The 17,111-nt window shown below is 37.2% G+C and overlaps 1 protein-coding gene across 1 annotated transcript in view; it reads right to left on the minus strand.

Annotated features, from left to right (window-relative positions):
* LOC115067409 (zinc finger protein OZF-like) overlaps positions 1 to 17,111 on the minus strand; it is a 72,323-nt gene that overhangs the window by 25,022 nt on the left and 30,190 nt on the right. The gene's annotated exons all lie outside the window — the stretch shown is intronic.

The following is a 17,111-nucleotide window of genomic DNA, read 5'->3' on the forward strand; positions in this document are numbered from 1 at the left end:
CCCTCTGGCATCCCTCTGGCATAGGTGTGAGAACACAGGGGGCTGCCTGAGAGCCTCGGGATACTGCATCCACGTGGTGAAGGAAGCCTGAATGTACCTGACTGGAATCTGAATTAGGCTCCTGTGGGTACTCCTGAATAGCGGACCTGAAACCATCAGCTCCCTCCAAATTAAACCTGAGAAAACCTGAACCCTGTACTAACCAGTTTTATATAACCAGTAAAGAAAGGATCTAGGCATCCCGATAATACAAACAGAAGCATACTTCAACTTAATTCTCATATCAGAATCATCAACAACAAAAGAAATTCACATGCCAAAATCACAACGAAAGAATAATAAAATGGGAAGCCAAAACACTATGTCCCCACCAAACTCCAGCAATCTTGTAGAGGAGTTCAACAAGGAGAACCCCCTAGAGATAACCCAGGACACTGAACTTAAAAGAACAATCATAAACATGATTGAGGAATTCAACAAATTTAAAGAACACATGAACAAACAAATCAAAGAACTTAAAGAAGATAGAGATAAACTTCTGAGTTAATTTTAAAAAGAGATAGAAACATTGAAGAAAACTCAGGCAGAAATGAAGAAGGAAGTGCAAAACTCAATAAGCCAACTTGAAACAACAGGGGAAAGCCTCACTGCTAGACTGAATGAAATGGAAAACCGAGTATCAACATGGGAGGATAAAGTTGAAGAACTGGACCACTCAAGCTGAGTATGGAAAATTAAAAAAAAAAACAACAAAGGAATGGAATATGCAAGAGATGTGTGACATAATGAAAATACCAAATCTATGGAACATAAGAATAAAGGAAGAAGAATTTCAGGTTAATGGTATCGACCAGATTTTAAACAGGATTGTAGAAGAGAATTTCCCGAAATTAAGGAAAGAAATCCCCATACAAATACAGGGATCACATAGAACACCAAATAGACAGGATCACAAAAGAAACTCCCCATGACATATCACAGTAAAAACACTAAACGTACAGAACAAAGAGAGAATACTGAAAGAGACAAAAGAAAAAAAAGTCACATACAAAGGAAAGCCAATCAATTACAGCTGACTTATCAATGCAAACTATGGAATCCAGAAGAGCCTGCACCGAGGTATTTTCAGTTCTACATGACAATAGGTGACAGTCCAGAATACTTTATCCAGAAAAAAAATGTCTATTATAGTTGAGGGGGAAAGAAAAATCATGTCCACAAAACCACCCCTTCAAAGAATACTTGAAACAATACAGAGAGCAGAGAGAGAAAGAACTATACCCCAGGGGCATCGAAAGAAAATAAATAAAGGTATAATCGAGGAAACAAAAAATTATACAGAAAACACAAAGAGCAATCAATATGATGGCAGCCAATTCATATCTTTCAATAATAACCTTAAATATCAATAGACTGAACTCCACATTAAAATAACACAGGCTAAATGAATGGATTAAGAAACAAAATTCATCTATTTGTTGCCTGCAAGAAACCAATCTCATCTTCAAGGACAGGCACTACCTTAAGGTTAAAGGATGGAAAAGAATATTCCAAGCAAATGGCACTAAGAAACAAGCAAGGGTTGCAATTCTAATATCTGACAAAATGACTTCAAAGTAAAATAATAAGAAGAGATAAGGAGGGTCACTTCATTTTGATCAAAGGAACAGTTAATCAAGAAGTTATTACAATCCTTAATATATATGCACCAAACTCCAGTGCAACCAAGTTCATAAAAACAATGCTACAGGACTTTAAGACACAGATTAACCTCAACACAGTAATAGTAGGGGACTTCAACACCCCACTCTCTCCATTAGATTGATCAACTGGAAAAAGAATAACCAAAGAGGTGTCTGAATTAAATGATACCATGTGTTAAATGGACCTAACAGATATCTTTTGAATACTCCACCCAAGCACCAAAGAATACACTTTCTATTCAGCACCCCAAGGAACTTTAAAGAACAACAAAAGTAAAAAAAATAAAATTAAAAAAAATTGACCACATACTGGGCCACAAAATAAACCTCAACAAATAAAAATCATTGCAATAATCCCACACATTCTATTGGACCACAACGCAATAAAGCTCAAAATAAACACTGGCCAAAGCCCTAGTCACTACACAAACTAGTGGCGATTGAACAACACACTGCTAAACAACGAGTGGGTCAAAGGAGAAATTAAGAAATAAATATAGAATTCCTGGAATGCAACAAAAAGGACAATACGTCACAGTAAAACCTCTGGGACACTTTAAAAGAGTCCTAAGAGGGAAGTTTATAGCTCTAAGTGCCTACATTAAAAAATTAGAAAGAACCCAAATAAATGACCCAAGACTGCAACTCAAGACACTAAAGGCAAGAACAAATGAAATTCAAACCCAGCAGAAGAGAAGAAATAACAAAAACTAGATCAGAAATTAATGAAATAGAAAGAAAGAAAACAATAGAAAGAACAAATGAATCTAAGACCTGGTTCTTGGAAAAGCTAAACAAGATAGATAGACACTTAGCCCTGTTACCAAAATTAAGAAAGAGCAAATCCAAATCAACAAAATCAGAGATGAAAGGGGAAACACCACAACAGACACCCAAAAGATCCAGACCATTATAAGGGAATATTTTAAAAACCTACACGCTACTAAATTTGAAAATCTAACAGAAATGTATGGATATCTAAAACCATGGGAACCACCAAAGTTTGACCTAGAAGAAATCAACAGTTTAATCAGGCACATAACATATAAGGAAATTGAAACAGTAATACAAAACTTCCCAACTAAAAAAAAGCCCAGGCCCAGATGGATTTATAGCAGAATTCTACCAGATATTTAAAGAAGACCTCCAACCAATACTATTTAAATTATTCAAAATGATAGAAATAGAGGGAGAACTCCCAATTTCCTTCTGTGAAGGCAGCATCACTCTAATACCCAAACCGGGTAAAGACACAACCAAAAAAGCAAACTATAGACCCATATCCTTCATGAACATAGATGCAAAAACTTTTAACAAAATACTTGCAAACCACATACAGACACACATCAAAAAGATCATTCACCACAATCAAGTAGGCTTTATCGCAGAGAGGCAGCGATGGTTCAAAACACACAAGTCAATAAATGCCTTTAATCATATAAATGGACTCAAAGACAAAAACCACATTGTAATCTCAATAAATGCACAAAAGGCTTTAGACAAAATTCAGCATGAATTTATATTCAAAGTCCTAGAGGGAAATGGACTGGGGGGAACAGAACATACCTCAACATAATAAAACTATATACAACAAACCCACAGCCAACATCATTCTAAATGGAGAAAAACCGGAAGCATTCCATTAAAATCAGGACCCAGACAAGGATGTCCACTAGCTCCACTCCTTTTCAACACAGTGCTTGAAACTCTTGCTACAGCAATAAGACAAGAGAAGGAAATTAAAAGAGTACTAATTGGAAAAGAAGAGGTCAAACTATCACTTTTTGCAGGTGATAAGATAGTATACCTAAGACATCCCAAAGTTCCACAAGAAAACTCTTAGAACTGATCAACACTTTCAGTATAGTGGCAGGTTATAAATAGTGAAACCCTGTCTCAAAGAAAACAAAAATCAGTAGCCTTTCTATGTACTAATACAAATACCAAGCAATCAGAGAAAGTACAGGGAAACCTTCCCATTCACAATAGCTTTAAAAAAAACAACTCAGACCAAAAACATCAACGTTCTCTATAATGAAAAATTTAAATTTTTAAAGAAAGAGATTGAAGATGACACCAGGAGATGGAAGGACCTCCCATGCTCATGGATTGGAAGAATTAATATTGTGAAAATGAGTATCGTACCAAAAGCAATATAAACATTCAATACAATCCCAATCAAAATCCCTATGACATGTCACAAAATTAGCAAAAACCATTCTTAAATTTGTACAGAAGCACAAAAGACCCCAGGTAGCCAAAGAAACCCTGAGCACAAAGAGCAACCCTGGGTATTTACTATACTAGATCTCAAATTATACTACAGAACTATAATCATAAAAACAGCACAGTACTAGCATAAAAATAGACACATAGATCAATGGAACATGATTGAAGGTCCAAACCCAAGTACAGGCAATTTCAGCACCTGATATTTGACAAAGGTGTCAAGAACACACAATGGAGGAAAGACAGCGTCTTCAACAAATGGTGTTGCAAAACTGGATCTCCACCTGTAGAAGAATCAAACTAGATCCTTATCTTTCACCTTGCACAAAAGTCAACTCCAAATGAATCAAAGACTTCAATGTGAAACTGGAAACCCTGAAACTCTAAGAAGAAAATAGTGGCAGGAACTTGCAATATATAGGTGCAGGAAAGTATTTTCTAAATCGGACAGAAGTTGCTCAGGAATTAAGGTCAGAAATCAAGAAGTGGGACCTCATCAAACTAAAAAGCTTCTGTCAGCAAAAGAAACAATCAGAAAAGTGAAGAGAAAACCCACAGAATGGGAAAAAATCTTCACCAGTGACACATCTGACCGAGGTTTAACATCTAGAATATATAAAGAACTCAAAAAACAAAGAATCGAGAAACCAAATGACCCAAACAAAAGATGGGTTAAAGATCCAAACAGAGAGTTCTCAAAGGAAGAAATAGAGATGGCAAAGAAACATTGCAAAAAGTGTTCTTCATCGTTGGTAATTGGGGAAATGCAAATTAAAACCACCCTAATCTTATCCCAATCAGACTGGCTAGGATCAAGAGAACAGATGGTACCAAATACTGGCAAGGATGTGGAGAAAGGTGAATGCTCCTTCACTGCTGGAGGGATGGCAAACTCATGCAACCCCTTTGGAAAACAGTAGCAGAACTCTTACAAACCTAAAAAAGAATGTACTACATGACATAGTTATACCAACTCCTTGGCATATACCCAAATGACTCATCCTATTGTAGAGACATTTGTACAACCATGTTTGTCACTTCTCTTTTCACAATAGCTAAGTGCCCCTCAACTGACAAGTGGTTAACCAAAATGTGGTATATTTATACAATGGAGTTCTATTCAGCAGTAAAGAACGATTGAAAAAATGAAATCTGAATGTAAATGGATGGATCTAAAAAACTGTTATACTAAGTGAAGTAACACAGACTCAGAAAAATAAATGACATATGTTCTCCCTCATATATTTTAGGGTTCTGACCCACAGCAACTACCTCCCCAGTGCAGCAGGGCCTCACTGGTTTGTAAGCCCCCGAGAATGCAGGAACCAAGATCATGAGCATCCTGGTCTTTGAAGTCCAGAGAAGCAGACTTTTCTGCACCTTTTGGCCAAAGGCCAAATAGAATCCACCTCTGAGTAGAGACACAAGTAGTCGCTTCAGCATACCAGGCTTTTCCTTTGATGATCTTAAAGGGTAATCAGACACATTTTGACCCAGATTCTGGCTGATGGATGAAAGAGGCAGTTTTAACAGAAGCCGTTCTGATAAGGCCTGGGTCCCCTCCTGACACACCTAATTTTTTAAAATATGTTCCTGCCTTCTGCATGCCGAGAAGCCTCCCTACAAAGACCCGGCTGATAATTTTTCCTACTCTGAAGGGAATTGTCCTGTGCATTTTTCCTTTTCTAGTAAACTGTATCCTGCTGGAGTTTTTATCTGTGTCCTGGTGCTTTCTCCCGAGTGACCTGATTCATCTATCTGATTCATCTATCAATATATGGATCCTAGCACCAAATCCTTTTAAATTCCAGGTCCTTTCAATAAGATGATGCTATACAGCAGTCCCTTCTGCATGAAATACCTACCATCATCACAACTTCAGCTGAGCCTGATTTCTAAATATCATCACAATTAGGCTAGTTGACGGTTGTGCTCATTCATTAAAGGAGGGTCAAGCAGGGTCCAGAGTATCCAGCCACTCTTCCCAGCCAACTGTATGTAATTTGGCCCTAATCACACATGGCCTCCTGGTTTGGGGAGGGCTAAAGTATACAACCTGTGCAAGGCTAGGAAGAGATGGCATGACCCATGCTGGGTAAAGGCATTCCAGTGAGCATACCCTCAGGTCATACATACACATCAGCAACTCTTCAGTTATCTCGGTAAGTAAGCTCAATAAATTCATTGGTTCCCCAGTAAAACTTTAATGAAACATTGACTTGACACTAGAACCTGAAAAGGGAATAAGCATTGCTTAGCATCCCCAGGAAAAGAAGTCTCACAACAGATGGAAAATTTATTCAATGCTCTTATGTTTCATAATTATTCAAAAAAAGAATGTAAAAGATGCTAAAAGGATAAGGAATGGAGATATTTTCCAAAATACAATAAATTAAAAAGTCTAAGCAAGTGATGAAGGTCTGTGTAGGTTTATTATGATATATAAAGGATGAGACAAAAATAATATATACATAATCTTAAAATTTCGAAGGACATAGTTTAGTCAACTAGTTTAAGGAACAAAATATATATCTAGTCAAGGTTCATCTGAGAATACTTGTTTTTTTACCCAAGCCTTATCTATATAGCATATGATAAATAAAAGTACCAGACTGGTGGAACTAACCTTATTGGATGTTTAATAGCCATAGTTTGAGGCCTATACTAATGTGGTCAGAGGGACTTAAAGGAAAGTTTTTGCCCCTTGCCCTCCAAGGTCGACTAAGTTCCAGGGGACTATGGAACATCTCTCAAAATGTCCTGTAACTGTGGTAAGTCACCTGTCTTCTTGTTCAAGGAGGACATGGAGACCCCATGAGATGGACTTGAACCAGTGTCCAGTCTACAAAGAGGAGGGTCATCTCAGAGGACACATCTCATTCATGCTTCCAAGTGAATCCAGACATGATTGAGCAGGACATTTGACTTATCTTTACATACATGGAACTGGTAAAAGAAAGGAGCCAGGGGCTCCTCCCAAGCCCATGTGACCCCTGAACAACAGATCCTCAAATGACCTTAAGTGTAAATATAAACTGATTTATTTGGGACAATTGTATGGTCTTAAACACCTGAAAGGAAAGTATAACCAAAGAGTAAAGTCATCAGTAAATTTCTTTAAGAGTTCAAGGGATTACATGTCCCAGACATTAGGCTGTCTATATAAAAAGTTATTTAGACAATTATTTCTCATTGATGGTTTTGTTTCTAATTAGAAAGTGCTGCTCAGATGTAAGGCTTCAAGTCTTGGTCTACAATACTTTAGGGTCCACCTTTAGCTAAGGGAGACAACCAGCTATTATTCTAAAATGATGGATAAATTAGTTTTCTCCCCCTATCTAGAAGTCTTTGAGAGAGAACTGACGATTCTAACCACTCCAACAGCTATCAAAATACCTGAAAGCAAATCCTGAATCCATCACTCTAGAATCCATCTTTGGAAGACAAAAGAAAAATGAGGAGGGACCCAATAGACGGATGCTTTGGGAAGCCCTTATCAAGAAATTCCAATGGGCTCTCATATGAACATTTGAAAATTGCCCTGTTCTGACTTTTTTTCTAGTTCCCTGACTAGAACTTGTAATGCTGATTACTGTTATCTTTACTTCTTCTTCACATCTCCTATTCATAATTCAAGGACTTTCTTTCCCCCCTCAAGATAAGTTATGCAAATTGGGAGTCTTTTAGATAGAGCAACTGAAGGGGTACTCCAATTGCCTCACCCTGCATCCCCGTTCAGCATCAAAGAAGCCAGAGTGGTCTGTGGCCTGATTCCTTATTCACAATTTGGGTAACCTCTTCAGAGGATGGTGTGATAAGATGGTGTGATAAGAATAGGAGGTAGGAATTGTCTAGGCAGTTAGGGTTTAAAAAAAAAAAAAAAACCCTAAAGAAAAGTAGCCAGGTTCTTGGCTAAATCTCACAATGTCCTTGGGCCTCTTTGCAACATACTGTGTTCCAAAGCCCAAAAGTGTCAAAAGTATTAGAGAGCTTGTTTCTAATCCTTCAAAGATTTTAGGGTTACCTCTTCAGAGGCGGGAATGTTAGAGTAGCCAAAAGCCCCATAAAAATAAATAAATCAACCAAAGAAGAAGAAAGAGTACATGAAGTTATGAGAAAAAGGTGATGGAGGAGTTGGAGGGGAGGGAGTGGGCATGTATTTGATCAAAACACCTTATATGAATGTACGGATTTCTCAATAAATTATTTATTTAAAAAATATACATCCCCTCCAATTTCACCACAGAAATGTCTTCTGAGTCTTTAGAAAAGTTCAACGTCTGGATAAAATTTTTGAGATTAGAAATCTCACCATGTTGATGTGAAAAAGTCAAAGTCCCATGGAATGAGTCACTGGGGAACTCTCTAGTCCTTGAGATAACATCTCATTTTGAGGTCATAACCCAGATTTTCTATATTTTCTATATGTCCAAATTCTTCCAACTTCTAGTGCTCACTTCCAGAGGAGACTTCACTTCACCGTAAATGATGACAACATTTGCTGAGGAGGTCATAACTTGTTTGTAATGTATTTCAGCCCTTGCCCTGTATAATTCCATTGTTTCTGGGTCAAATTCACAAAAGTTAAACATACTCTATGCCTTTTCGTCTCTCCCCTTATGTCTGCGAGAAACTGAACCCCTGGTCATCATCTGAGGTGACAAGCCCCACCTAGATCCAGCTGAAATGAAGCATCAAAGAAACCATGGCAAGAGCCAGGCTTATGTCCTTGGGGCTATTTGATATAGATAAGGAATCAGGTGGTGGTCACTCAGGCTAGGGTGGAATTGTCCACAGGTGATCTAAAGGAGACAGAACATATGGAGCAACCTAGGGACCAGGGTTGACATAAAGCTCAATTCAAGGTCTGTAAACAGTAGTAAGAATACCATGTTCCTCCGATAATTAAAATCACGTCTTACTGTCCATAGGCTTCTTGAGAATTAATGACTAGTTTACCTATTCCCCAGAACCCCATTTCCTGCTTACTCATCTCTTCAGACAAAAATTTTTTGATATTCCACCAAGCTTTGTTTACTCTTTCAGCTATATAGATCAACTTGGAAATAACTCCAGTCTCCCTGGCCACCTGATAATTCAACTAAAGGAGACAGTTTGAGACCCTCCCCTCCCAACCCATGAACTTCACCTGTGGAAGCATTTCGAGTTGTAGGAATATCCCCAGGTTGGCAGATGCTGGCTATGATGGTCTTGTAAGTGCTACTTCACAGGAGGGAGATTCACAAATATAATTAGGAAAAATCCCACGATATATTGCAAGCCCATTTAGAGTATTGTGCAGTGATGAGGTATCATGACAGATGACATTATGTAACCTTAATGCCAAAGACATATTGGGTAAACTATGGGAGTTACAGTTGGTCTCCTCAATGGCTAAAAGATATGTTAGCACATATTGGTATCTTTTGGTTGGAAAACTGAAAAGAGCACACAGTGGTCAGTATGGATGAGAGTCAAAAAATATTAAACTTCAGGTCAAATATATTGAATAATCAGTACTAAATGTATTTCCCACTAGTTCTTATGTTGAAAAAATTTTTGTAATTGTGAACATCAATGGACACAAGATCTTTGGGCTCCTAAGTATTGTAAAGTTTGTAAGAATTTTTAAAATGTATTGCTATGTGAGATTTTTATCTTTGTAAACACCCATAAAGTCCTAATTTAATGTCCACCATATGTAGGTTTGTTGAAAAACTGTATGTCATCCATGATCCTGCCAAGAAGCCCTTCCCAGACGCAGTGTCTGCTCCTGCTTTGACCCTGGAGTTCTCATTCTCAGGAAACATGAGGAAGCAACTCTGGCATCAGCTGTCCTGTTCATGGCATTTCCTACAGAGCAGGCTGCACTGACTGTGGCTACGGCCTCACTGCGGACAATGCACTTAGTCCACGTGTCTGTGGTAGCAGCTGGCTCTTAGGAGGCCTTTGAAGCCACAGGTGATGGAAAAATATTTCTTCTTCCTCTTCTTCTTTCTGCATTTCCTGTCCTTTTTAGTTTTATCTGTGAGGGTCTTATGTCTTAAATTATAAGTATTTATATAATTATTACTATTTATCAGAGTCCAGTTGAGCATCACTTAATTACCAAGGGGTCCATTGCCATGATTCATTTTACTTTTGTTCAGCCAATTTTATTTTATCATCTGGTACCTGCACTGATTTACACTGGGAAATAATATATATTTGCATTTTGCACTAATGTTACTTTTAATGTTTCATATATTTTAATGCCAACTATCTCTTAAATTATGTCTATGGGTGTATTGCCTGCATGTATGTGCATGTACCCAAGTCATGCAATGCCTGTGGAGGTCAGAAAAGGATAGTGAATCCCCTGAAACTGGAGTTATGGATGGTTGTTAGCCAGGATGTGGGTGCTGGGAACTGAACCTGAGTCCTCTGCAAGAGGAAGTAGTGCTCTTAACTGCTGAGATATCTCTTCAGTCTCCAAAAATTGTTTAAAAATTATTATTTATTATATTTATTTTGTATTTTCATGTACTTGCCTGCATGTATATAAGTGCACCACATATGCCTAGTACCAAAAATTGTACAAGAAGGGTCAGATCCCCTAGAAGCAGAGTTTCAGGCAGTTTTTAGCTGCCATGTGGATGATGGGAATTCAGCCCAGGTCCTTTGTAACAACAGCATGTGCTCTTAACTGCTTAGCCATCTCTCCAACTCCCAAAACTCTCTTTTAAAAGGATATATCTTGCTGTTCATTTCCACAGTTCTATGCTGGGGTTCTGTCTGCCTAAGTTTGCATGGGTCTTGTGCATGCTGACACCATTGCTATATGTTTGTATGAGAAGAGCCTGTAGGACTATTTCTGTTTGGTCATGCACCTCCTCCCTGGCTCTTACAATCTTTCTACCACCTCTTCTGCAATGATCCCTGAGCCCTGGGTGGGTGGACCTCAATATAGGAGACCTGTCCAAGTACCCACACACTGCCGACTCTTAGTCTCTGTTGTTTTGGCCATTTGTGACCTTTTGTGTTCCTGGTTCTCTGTTGCATGAGGGAGCTTGATTAATGAGAATTGAAAGAAGCATTAGTGTTCCCTTCATCCCTTGTTCTATGTTCCATGAGTCTTAGGTGTAGAGGTTGCATCCTAAATGTGCACTTAGGTTTGGGGGGTGGATGAACCTGCACTGAGGGACATCTTGGGATACTAATTTTACATAATAGACCTTGACAAAAATGACAGAGTGTATGAACTCCAGTGGGGGGGCTATGGGAGGGTGGCCAAAGGGGAAGGGGTATAAAGATGATTTTATGTATGAAATACACAAAAATTCAATAAAATTTTTTTAAAAAAGGATATATCTTTTTGGAATTTTGTTGGCAATTTGGCACTCATCAATGGAAAATAAATTCATAGAATTGAATTATTTTTCATAGTGATCTTATTTTGATGCCATCATTTGAATTTAGTTTACATTTCTCTCTCTCCCTTGCAAAATTTCATGGGTCTTTTAAATTTAACCTTTCGTGCATGCATCATATTATTATATTATCCAGTATTTTATTCCTTCATGTCTGAATTCTTTCCCATCCTTTCATCAATATACAAAGTGTCTTTCTTATTTTCTGTTTCTTTGTAAATCTGTTTTGATGTGACTCTTCCTCAAATAAACTTTTTTTGCATACAAATTTGGGAGCATTTTAAAACCTAAAATGTCTAAGGGCTTACTGTCCACAAGAGTCTTTTCAGAGTTTCAATTTCCAATTGGTTTGGAATGCCACTATCATTTCTTGGAACAATTTATGTATAATTGTTTTACATTGTGAGTTTGGTCCATGGAACAGGTGATGATTTAGGGTCACTGTACCAAATATATTTTCACAATTATTTTTTCTTTCCTATCATCAACAATGGTGTATTTTATTTTGTGATTTTTGATTGACCTTATAACTTTTATCATTTCAATATTTAAACACTTGAGGCCCTATCTAACTATTTATTTACATGATATAAGTCTTCATTTATTCCTCATTGCTACAATGATACTTATGGAAAATTGATATTTTTTCCTATTCTTCTGGAAAATTCATGGAGCCTCAAAATCAATTGTGTCCACTTGAACATGATCCAAGAAAAAGTGTTGGAGACCACTACCCTGCAGAAAGCACGCTTGACTACATGTGCAAAGTCATCAGTAACTAAGAATGTCTATGACAGCAGAGTTAGACAGGCATGTACGTAGACACAGTTTCTGAAGCGCAGTGTCCCTTATGTTGAGACTAGATTAAAAAGTAAGCCTTATTTACACAGAGAGTGTGGACATTTGCTTTGTACCTTGCAAACAGGCTACACTTTGTTGATAATTGTTTCCTGAGTACCTGCAGAGAAATGCCCTTTGATCTGCCTACCTTTCTTCCTGAATACTTGCTTGGAGTACTTTATGTAGGAAAATAAAACCTCAGAAGTTAGAAACTCAGTGCTGTGTATTCTAAGAAACAGAGAGTCTCCTGGTCCTCCAGCTTATTTTAATATTAAATTGTCTTGTGTGTAATATTTTATTATTAGATACTGTGTCACCCCTCTTTTGTGTCCACTACTGTGCAGTGATACAGAATGTAGCAGACAATCATGCTCATGCTAACACTGAAACTACCCACCAGCTAGTGTGTGGCTCTTATTTTGTAATTGATGACAGTCATTTCTGCTCTCATGAGTCAAATCTTTTTCTTAATTTTTTGATTAAGATGAGATTATATTTAAAAATCTTTGTGTCTTCTGCTGTAAAATCTTTAATTCTCACATAATGACAAGTTCCAGTTGACTTAATAGTAATGTTGCATTTGAGTTGATAGGCAATGTATTTTCAATCAAAATGTAACATCTCCAATTCTCATTTAAAAAACAAAAAAGGCGGCTATATTTGTTCCTCTCGGGAGAAAATGAACTCCATGAGAATATTATATGATCAATGTGGAAGTCCAAAAGTCCAGTAACTATAACTAATTGTGAAATCATGAATAAATTTCAACTAGTAATAGCAGCACAGAATCTTATGTGAATGAAAAATGTAACAATGTGCTAAAGAATTATGTTGAATCTTAATAAAAAGAAACCAAAGACCTTCCCTAAAGTACAGAAGTATCAAAAACAATATTGAACAAACATCAGTATTTTCCAACATATGATGCCATTGATAATGCCACTCTAATGAAATGTAGAAACTGGGAACTTCTCTTTTAATAATGGCAAGTTAATTTTCAAGATTTCTAGCAACATATACAATTAGTCTACTAATAAGAACAATTTGCAATAATAAGGAAGAATATTGATTTACAAAAAATCAATTACTAATTAATTACAACTTATAAAAACCATTTGCATTTCAAAAGAAGATATAAATATATATCAATTGGATAAAACATATACTAGAAGATAATATGGTATGTGTGCATATTTCAGTGAATCCAGAAGTTGGTGTTAAACCAGCCCACAATTGTGGTGTATTTAATTGATGGTGGAAAGAAATGCTTCTGTATTGAAATAAAGTCTAAATAATATTGGAACCAAAAGAAATTACTAGAACTATGCTAGTCTACACATAAACTTGTAGATTAGGAGGCAAAATAAGAGACAGAAAAAAGCAACACATGATCATGCTTGACACCGCTTCTATACCTCAAATTACCACATTTAGAAATGAGAAAGATGATCAGAAACCTTAGAATCATTTCCCAGTGCTTATGATTCAAATTCTATGACTCAGTTTAATCACATGTTCTTTGAAAAAGAAAAGCATTTAAAAGAGATGATAAAATATTAAAGAGTGAATTATCCAAGATATATCACAAAGATACATTATTAGTCAAACTATGAAAGAATAGGCAATGAGAAAACATTTGCACTCAACAGCCAAGCAAAGCAGTTTTAAATCAAATTTGAATGCGAAGCTCTGTCCTAACCAGTTAAAATCACTATCACTAAAGGAATTTCTAGAAGTTACAAACATAACATTTTCCTGAACATAGTAATAACAATTGTTCATAATAAGCATGTTATTTAGAGTGATCTTATCCCATCATGCTATGTATGGGCCACCTCAGAATAAACAAAATACAAGGTAGAGAGATTCTAACCAGATATTTTACTTCTACAAATTCATTTGTTTCATTCAGAGTTTGAAAATCAATGTACTACACTCTATCCTCTAGAAAATGTCTTTCCAGTGTGTTGTTCATTTTGTTAACAAACAATAGAATCTACTAGAAAATAAGAATGACTAAAAATTATTGGAAGAGTAATATCATGTTTAGTCATGCAAAATAAGCAGTTTCCAAGTCTGAGTATGAAAAGCTAACATTACTGCAAGTACTTTCTGTCCAGACACAGATAATACTTCCATGCACCGATCTGGAGAAAGCCAAGTGTCAGTTCACATGGGTCTTTCTTTGAAATGATGAAAGTGAAATGGGGAAGAGTAGAGGACCTGCGGGCAGGCTCATCTCACCTCCTGGTGAAAACATAAATGTTCTCTGCATCCCACACAGTTCCAAGGATGGTGGGGCACAATGTGTCTGCTCTGCCTTTTCCCTCACCAAAAATTGCATTTTATTAAAATTCTAGAATCTGCCTTGAGTTCTTTTCAAGTAGGAATCACCAGGCTTTCTTCTGTTTTCACCTAAACCTTACTAAAATTATCTCTGAGTTTTATTTTTAATCTAGTCATACAGAAATCTGGATACATTCTGTATTTCAGCCACAAAGGATGTCTGATCACCCAAACCATCCCATGAAAGCTGTTAGTTCAGTGTCCTCAGAGTCTCCCACTCTTTCTGAATGTCTTTTTAGTGATAATCATGTGATGCAGAAACTCCAAACCTGCTCCTTCAGATTTAGTTTGTATTTTCAAAACGAGTACTCAAAGCTAAGCATGATTTTCTTTCAAAAAGAAAAGTTGTACCACAGAAGTTTCTATACCTCTAATGAATAGTCTTCATCAGTATCTGTAACATGTCAGTAATGAGAATTTCCATTATAGAAATACTAGAGATAGAAGCCAGAACCTTCACTGGGAAAGGATAAATCCTGCATATGTGACATTAAATCACTAGGATTTTCAGCAAGTCGGAATCAAAATGCACATAGTGCAACATTAAATATACTGAGAACAATCTTTACGCGCATTTTGAAAAGCAACTGAAAGAAGTAAAGTTGAATGTGTTATAAGTGTTCAAAATTACAAATACTGAAAATGTTCTAGAGGGAAATATAACATACAGGCATATTCAGTAATGGCAAATTTGACCCAATTTCTAACAGTTCATTCCTGCTCTGAAATACTAACAGCTGTCACTCTATGATGTAACAAGAGAGGCAGTTAGTACTTTCAGTGACAGCACCCCTCCATAGTGCTAGGATACCGCCAGTGTCTCATTCTTTCATTGATTAGAATATTGAACAGATACCCAACACAGATGATGCCACAATTCTGCGATAATGTGTATGTCACACAGATAAAATGAAGGTGGAAAAGAAAAGCTAACAGTGGACAAATCTCTTGCTCCTGTACTTGATTTCTGTTCCAGAACTCATGGAACATAAATGACATCAATAGATGGCATACACATTATTTGAACAAACAGCAAAAGAGCAATGTGGAAATCTGACAAGCAGGGACAACACAAAAGTAAGTGACTCCTTAGTACAGGCTTTAGGAATGACATGCTGATAGAGTAAACTTAGCAGATACTTGAATATTTTGCTCTTCCCTCTTAACATTAAATTATTAGCAGTGGTTTGAATTTTGTGTCTAATGAGGTGACTGTATCCCAATACATGGACCCTTCAAGAGAAGGGCCATCTACACAGAAGCAGTATAGGAATACTGTCTCTCTGGACTCCTGGGTTTGTAAATGGGAATTTAAAAGACAGAAAAGAAAAACGCCACCTGATCCCTTTGAAAGGGGAAAGCAAAATGATTTGCACAAGTCAAAGTAATTTGGGGGCAGTTCTATTTGGTGTGCTTCAAAAAAAGGATTAAAGATCTAGAAAGAGTGATGTTCTATCCATCCACACACTTCCTATGCATTGTTTATGATGAGAATCAAACAGAAACATGAAGAACATAAAAGATTCTTACTGAGAATAAAGGAAGTCACTGAAATAATCTTGTGGAAACTTTTCTTGCTGAGCAAAAAGTAGGAAAACACAGTCATTCTTCATGTCCCCATCATTGCTGTCCTTGTCTTTTTTTCTCCAAAAGCATCTGTTTTCATTATCATTGCACAAGAGGAGAGGAAGCCTCAGGAGCAAGAAGACAAACATCAGAGTGGACATCTTTTCCACATCTGTAAGGTTGTAAGCCTGAGCAGAGGAGGAACCCAAGGTGTCACGAAAACAAACATATCACATATATTTGTGTGCATATGTATGTTTTTATTAATGTTTCTGATTGGCCAGATAGTATACACCCCCACATTCGTCCTGTCTGTCTTGTGGCACCCTCTCTAGAGAAATATGGTGCTCTCTGCCCTGGGGCTTGCATCTATGTTCTGCATCCAGGCAACCATTACAAGTTAGAAAACATTTTTTAAGAGTCACCTTCTACTGCCTCAGGAGCCAAGAGTTCATTCATGCCCATGGGAGGTGCAGCAAGGGGATCTCATCTTGAGCATATTTGGTCCCAAGTCTCTTCCAAAAAGTTATTGGCACGATCAGCATTTGAAATCTTGGAAATGGCTCCTAAAGAGGATTCACTGGAAGACGTGAGGACAACGGCCATTAAAGGCCCAAGTCAGTGAGAGTACATACAGACACAGAAGCATGTGTTCTCCTATGTTCTATGTAACAAGAGGAGTGTAGGATACCCGACATCCAGTCAGCCTCAGAGTAGTCACAGTACATTCCATGTGCTAGTCCATACCAGTCATGTGTTCAAAAATCCCCAACGAATGAATTTGTTTCCCATTATCTTGATAACCAACAATCATGCAAATCCAGAAATCCACAGACTCATGCATGCAGAGTCCAATAAAACCCAATCAGTCCCTCAATTTCAATGCAGACAATAACATTCATATTTGATTCAAGAAGAGGACATCACTTCATGCTCCTTAGTTCCCATGTGGTGCTGCCCTCCATTGTTTATGCCTCTCTCTCTCTCTCTCTCTCTCTCTCTCTCTCTCTCTCTCTCT

This window comes from Nannospalax galili, unplaced genomic scaffold (genome assembly GCF_000622305.1).
Source record: "Nannospalax galili isolate Female #2095 unplaced genomic scaffold, S.galili_v1.0 scaffold664, whole genome shotgun sequence".
NCBI classification, from domain to species: Eukaryota; Metazoa; Chordata; class Mammalia; order Rodentia; family Spalacidae; genus Nannospalax; species Nannospalax galili.